At 37.5% G+C, this 5,853-nt stretch overlaps 1 pseudogene; it reads left to right on the top strand.

Annotated features, from left to right (window-relative positions):
- Positions 1 to 2,925: 2,925 nt before the first annotated feature.
- On the top strand, positions 2,926 to 3,047 carry LOC123462393 (annotated as a pseudogene).
- Positions 3,048 to 5,853: the final 2,806 nt, after the last annotated feature.

Here is a 5,853-nt window from a genome sequence, read left to right as displayed (position 1 = left end):
TGAGTTTTGAGACTATTTTTCTATTTTTATGAAGAATGTTGCTGGAATTTTGATTGGAATTACATTGAATCTTTGTATTACTTTTGGTGGTATAGCCATTTTCATGATATCAGTTCTTTTGATTCATGAGCATGGGGGATCTTTCAATCTTCTGATGTCTTTCTCAGTTTCTTTTTTAGTGCCTGAATGTTTCCATTGTAATTTCTTTCACTTCCTTGATTAGGAATATTCCAAGATATTTTATATTTTGGGAACTACTGTAAATGGGATTGTTTCCCTGATTTCTTTTCTTTTGTTTGTCATTGGTATATATGCAGGGAAGGTAATTGAGTTTTGAGTTGCTTTTATATTGTGCCATTTTGCTGAAAGAGTTTATCAGCTCTAGGAGTTTTTATGATGGAGTCTTTTGGGTCACTTGTAGAAAATCATACAATGTGCAAACAGGGATAATTTGTCATCTTCCTTTCCAACTTGTATCCACTTTCTTTCCTTCTTTCTTTTTTTTGTGTTAGTGTTTGAGCTAAGACTTCAAGTACTATCTTAAATAGCAATGGGGAGAATAGATATCCCTGTCTTATTCCAGACCTTAATGGGAATTCTTAAATTTTTTCATTTAGTATGATATGGGCTTTAGATCTGTTGTATATAGCCTTTATTATATTGAAAGATGAACGCCCCACCCCTAGTCTCCAGTGTTTTAATCATGAAGGGATGTTGTATTTTGTTGAAAGCCTTCTCTGTATACTCTGAAATACTCATAAGATTCTTTTCCTTAAGCATATTTATGTGATATATTACATTTATTGAATACTGTATGATAAAACATCCCTTTATCCCTAGGATGAAACCTACTTGATTAGAATGGATGATACTTTTGATGTGTTCTTGGATGCAATTTTCAAGAACTTTATTGAAAGTTTTTGCATCTAAATCCAAGGATATTAGTACCTAGTTTTCTTTTCTTATTGTGTCTTTGTCTTTTTTTTTTTTTTAATTAATGTAATGCTAGTTTCATAGAAGGAGGCAGGGAGCATTCCTTCTTTTACAATTTTGTGAAATAACTTGAGAAAAAGTGATTTTAGTTCTTCTATAAAGGTTTGGTAGAATTTGGCAGTTAATCCATCTGTTTGGCCAGGAGACTTTAATTACTCTTTTCATCTCTCTTTTTTTTTAATCTCTTTAGGTATAATAATTTTATTTGGGTAATTTATTTCTTCTGATTTTAGTTTTGGCAGGTCATATGAGTGAATTTATACATTTCTTCCAAATTTTCTCATTTTGTGAAATATAGATTTTTGAGACATGTCCTAATAATTCTTCCAATTTATTGCTATCTGTTGTAATATCTCCTTTTTTGTCTCTAATCTTTTTTATTAGATTCTTCTCTCTTTTTCTTTTAATCAATTTGGCCAGGGGTTTGATAATCTTGCTTATTTTTTCAAAGAACTAGCTCTTCATTTCATCATTTTTTTTTTTTTGTTTTTTTTGAGGTAGGGTCTCACTTTGGTCCAGGTTGACCTGGAATTCACTATGTAGTCTCAGGGTGGCTTCAAACTCACCATTATCCTCTTACCTCTGCCTCCTGAGTGCTGGGATGAAAGGTATGTGCCACCATGCCTGGCTCAAATTTTTTTATTAACTACTTCCATGATTATAAACAATATCCCATGGTAAGGCTCTTCCTCCCCCCACTTTCCTCTTTGAAACTCTAGCCTCCATCATATCCCCTCCCCCTCTCTATCAGTCTCTCTCTTATTTTGATGCCATGATCTTATCCTCCTTTTATGATGGTCTTATGTAGGTAGTGTCAGGCACTGTAAGGTCATGAATATCCAGGCCATTTTGTGTCTGGGGGGAGCACGTTGTAAGGAGTCCTATCCTTCCTTTGGCTCTTACATTCTTTCTGCCACCTCTTCTGCAATAGACCCTGAGCCTTGGAAGGTGTGATAGAGATATTGCAGTGCTGAGCACTCTTGTCACTTCTTTCTAGCACCATGATACCTTCTGAAAGGTCACTGCCATCTGAAAAGAGAAGATTCTCTACCAAAAGTGAGAATAGCATAATATAAGGGTATGAACATTAAGAGAAGTGCTTACTGGGCAGTCTGATAAGCATAGTATATACATTTATCCAGACAGCAGCAAACGTTACATCCCTAGGGCTCATGACTACCCCTGTTTTAAGTTTTCAGTATCAGGGATATATTCCCTCCCATGGAATGGGCCTCCAATCCAATTAGAGAGCAGTTGGTTTCTGCCATGACAGACGTGCCACTATTGCTCATTTGGCCTGGGTGGCCAAATATAAGGCTTGCAGTGTCCACTGTTGAGTATCTTCACTGGTGATTTCTCTCTCTCCTGTTGAACTGCATGCAGAATAGCTTTTTCCAGCTTTCTGTCAGCTGGTCTACATGGAGGAGGTGATCCACTCAATTCCAGCAGGATTTCTCAGTGGCCTTGCAGCCCAACATTTCATCAATTTTTATAATTGTTTTCTTCATATCTAATTCATTGATTTCTGACCTCAGTTTGAATATTTCTTTCTGCTGGGTGTTTTTTGGTTTGGATTCTTATTTTATAAAAACCTTCAGATGGGTAATTAAATTATTTATTTGAGATCCCTCTATTTTTGTAATGTGGACCTGCTGGGGCTGTAAACTTCCCCCTTCGGACTGCCTACATTTTGTCTGATAAATTTTCATATGTTAGGAGCTGGAGAGATGGCTTAGTGGTTAAGGGATTTGCCTGCAAAGCCAAAGGACCTTGGCTCGATTCTCCAGAACCCTCATAAGCCAGATAAACAAGGGTACACATGCATCTGTAGTTTGTTTACAGTAGCTGTAGGTCCTGGCATGCCCATTCTCTCTCTCCCCCTCTCTGTCTCTCTTGCTCTCTCAAATAAAAAACAAATAAAAATTAAGTTAAATTGCTTCTCGGCCTTTTGGCTAAGATCAAGTGTAAAAATTAAGTTAAGAAAAAGCAAAACTAAATTTTGGTTTGTTATATTTTTCTTCTAATTCAGTTCTAGGAGGTTTTGATTTCCTTCTTCATTTCTTCTATGACCCATTCATTGTTCTGTAGTGTGTTGAGCCATCTCCAGGAGTTTGTGTATTTTCTATTGCTTCTTTTATTGTTGATTTCAAGCTTTATTGAATTATGATCAGATATTATATAGGGACTTATGTCAATTTTCTTTTATACATGATCGTTTTTGGAGAGGGTTCCTTTAACTGCTGAAAAGAATGTGTATTCTGCAAAGTTTGGATGGAATATTCTGTAGACATCTGCTAAGTCTTTTTGCTCTATAGTGTTGTTTAGCTCTATTGTTTATCCATTTGTTTTCTGTCTATATTATTTTCTCTTGATGATAATGAGTTACAGTTATATTAAAGTCACACACTTTTATTGTATTGGGAGTTATTTCTAATTTAATAACTGGTAGATTTATTTTTATACAATTTGGTGCACCTGTGCTTGCTGCATATACATTTATGATTGTAACACTGTATTGTTGAACTACTCCCTTGGTATTAAGTGCCCTTTCCCCCCTCTGTTCATTACTTTTTGTTTGAAGTTTATTTTCTCAGATGTTTCTATTGCCACATTAGCTTTCTACCTATTTTCATTTGCTTTGAATATGTTGTTTTCATTCTATCACTCTAAAGTGTTATTTGCCTTTAATATTAAAGTGGGTTTCTTTATAATAGTAAATTGATGGATCTAGTTTTCTCATTCATCTTGTTAACCTGAGTATTTTGATTAGAGATATACTTGAGAGATATAAGTTAATCTCTGTCAAATTGAAGACTGAGGAGTTTGGTATTTTCTTGATTTTTATTTGCTTTCACATCTGTTCTAGTTTTCGTATTGTTTTTCCTCCTGTAGCCTCTTGAGTGTGTTTATTCTTCTCTTCTGTGGAGAGTATTCTATCAAGTACTCGTTGTACAATTGCCTTAAGGCAGACCAATTCAGAAAGCAAGTTTTTTTTTTTAATTTTTAATTTAATTTATTAGTTTTCTTTTCAGCAAATACAGGCAGTTTGGTACCATTGTTTAGGCTCATCCATGATCTACCCCCTCCCATTGGACCCTCCTTGTTGATGTAAATGGGTCGTGCATTGTGGAGTTAGCCCACAGTTATTGGTACGATAAATGTCTCTGCATATCATGACCCAACATGTGACTCTGACATTCTTTCCGCCCCCTCTTCCACAAAGTTTCCCTGAGCCATGTTGGGTTCATTTTTGGTCTGCTTCAGTGCTGCGGTGTTGGGGGCCTCTGAGGCTCTGGCTCTCTGATTTGGTAGGAGTTGATGTCTCTCTGTGTTGGTCTCCTTCCCCTTTGTGCTGGTATCCGGTTCATCAGGAAAACATCACCCTTGCTTGTTTCGCCAATTGTCCTTAGTTTCAGTCAGGCCCCTTTTGAGGTATGTTGGGGCAGCTCTCTCCTTAGGATCTGCATCTATCTGAAAAAGAGAAGCAGATTCTCCAAGTTGGCACCCGGAAGATTGAGATAACAATTACTTTTTTTATAGAGAGTTTGATAGGTATAGGCCCTCTTGTACCCCATGATTGATGGTAGCTTGATATTGGAGAGTGGGCTTATGTTTGGGTATGGTTCTGACTTGTTTCCCAGCTCCAGCTATGGGTCTCCTACCACTGAGGGGATCAGTTAGCCAAATCAAGAGCAGTTGGTTCCCCACCATGGCTGTGTGCCACTATTGCACTTGTGTGGGCATCACATCAGGTTATTTGTTGCTAATTAGGTTAAACAATGAGTTGCTTGGACAGATCTTGGTCATTTCCCCCAGTCGCCCATGTAGCACCTTCTGGCACTAGACACGCTGACTGTCTGGGGACTGACTCTCTCCTGGCTTCCAGCCATGCCATTCCATTTTACGTGTCAGCTGCGTAAGGAGTCTTCAGCAATAGGGTCTTACCACTGGCTTTTGGTGGGTCATCAAGTACTCTGACAGAAGTCTGTCATTGTTTTGGGAAACCTTGTAGGTTTCTCTGATCAAAAGCTCATTGTGGATGGTAGGCCCAAGCTGGAAGTGGGGGTTACAGGTCAGTGCCCACTAAGAAATTGAGGAAAAACATAACTAATATACAAGAGTTAGAGAGAAGAGAGAGAGAGGGGAGAGGGGGAGAGGGAGGGAGGGAAGATGTAGAAGATTTAGGTTAGACTTGATCCTACCCTCTCCAGTGTCTTGTGGTTCAGGTGTCAGAAAGCAAGTTTTATCATGGAGAGATTTCCCCTTATATTATGAAGGATAGTTATGCAATATATAATAGTATGGTTTGCCAGCTGTAAACTTTCAAAATTTAAAATACTGTATTCCAAGCCCTTCTGGATTTTTTGATGAAAACTTAGATGTAATTTTGATGGGTTTGCCTTTGTAAGTGATGAGCTGATTTTTTCTTGCAGCTTTTAGTGTTCTATGTTTTCTGTGGTTACTGTTTTAACTGTAATATGACACAGGGAATTTCTGTTTGGTTCTTTTTCAGTATCTCAATTACTTTGGTGAATCTTCCCATCAAATTAATGACCATTTTGTAACATTGGTAACTTTTTGTCTAGGTTTTTGCATTAGTCAAGTTTCCCTAGAGGAACAAAACTGATAGAATGAATTGTTTTAAAATGGAATTTAATTACGGCAATCCAAAAATAGCAGTCTTCAGGTTTGAGAGTCACAAAACCTGGTAGCTGCTCAGTTCATAAGCTGGACGACTCAGCAGTCCCAATCTAATGCTGAAGGACTGAAGATTTCCTGGAGAGCCACTACTCCTTAGTCCACTTTGGAAGGCTAAGGAAACTTGGTCCAAATGCTGACAAAAAACACCTGAACAGGGAC

The sequence above is a fragment of the Jaculus jaculus genome, chromosome 7, assembly GCF_020740685.1.
Source record: "Jaculus jaculus isolate mJacJac1 chromosome 7, mJacJac1.mat.Y.cur, whole genome shotgun sequence".
Lineage (NCBI taxonomy): Eukaryota > Metazoa > Chordata > Mammalia > Rodentia > Dipodidae > Jaculus > Jaculus jaculus.
This window is presented reverse-complemented; position numbering and strand designations above follow the sequence as displayed.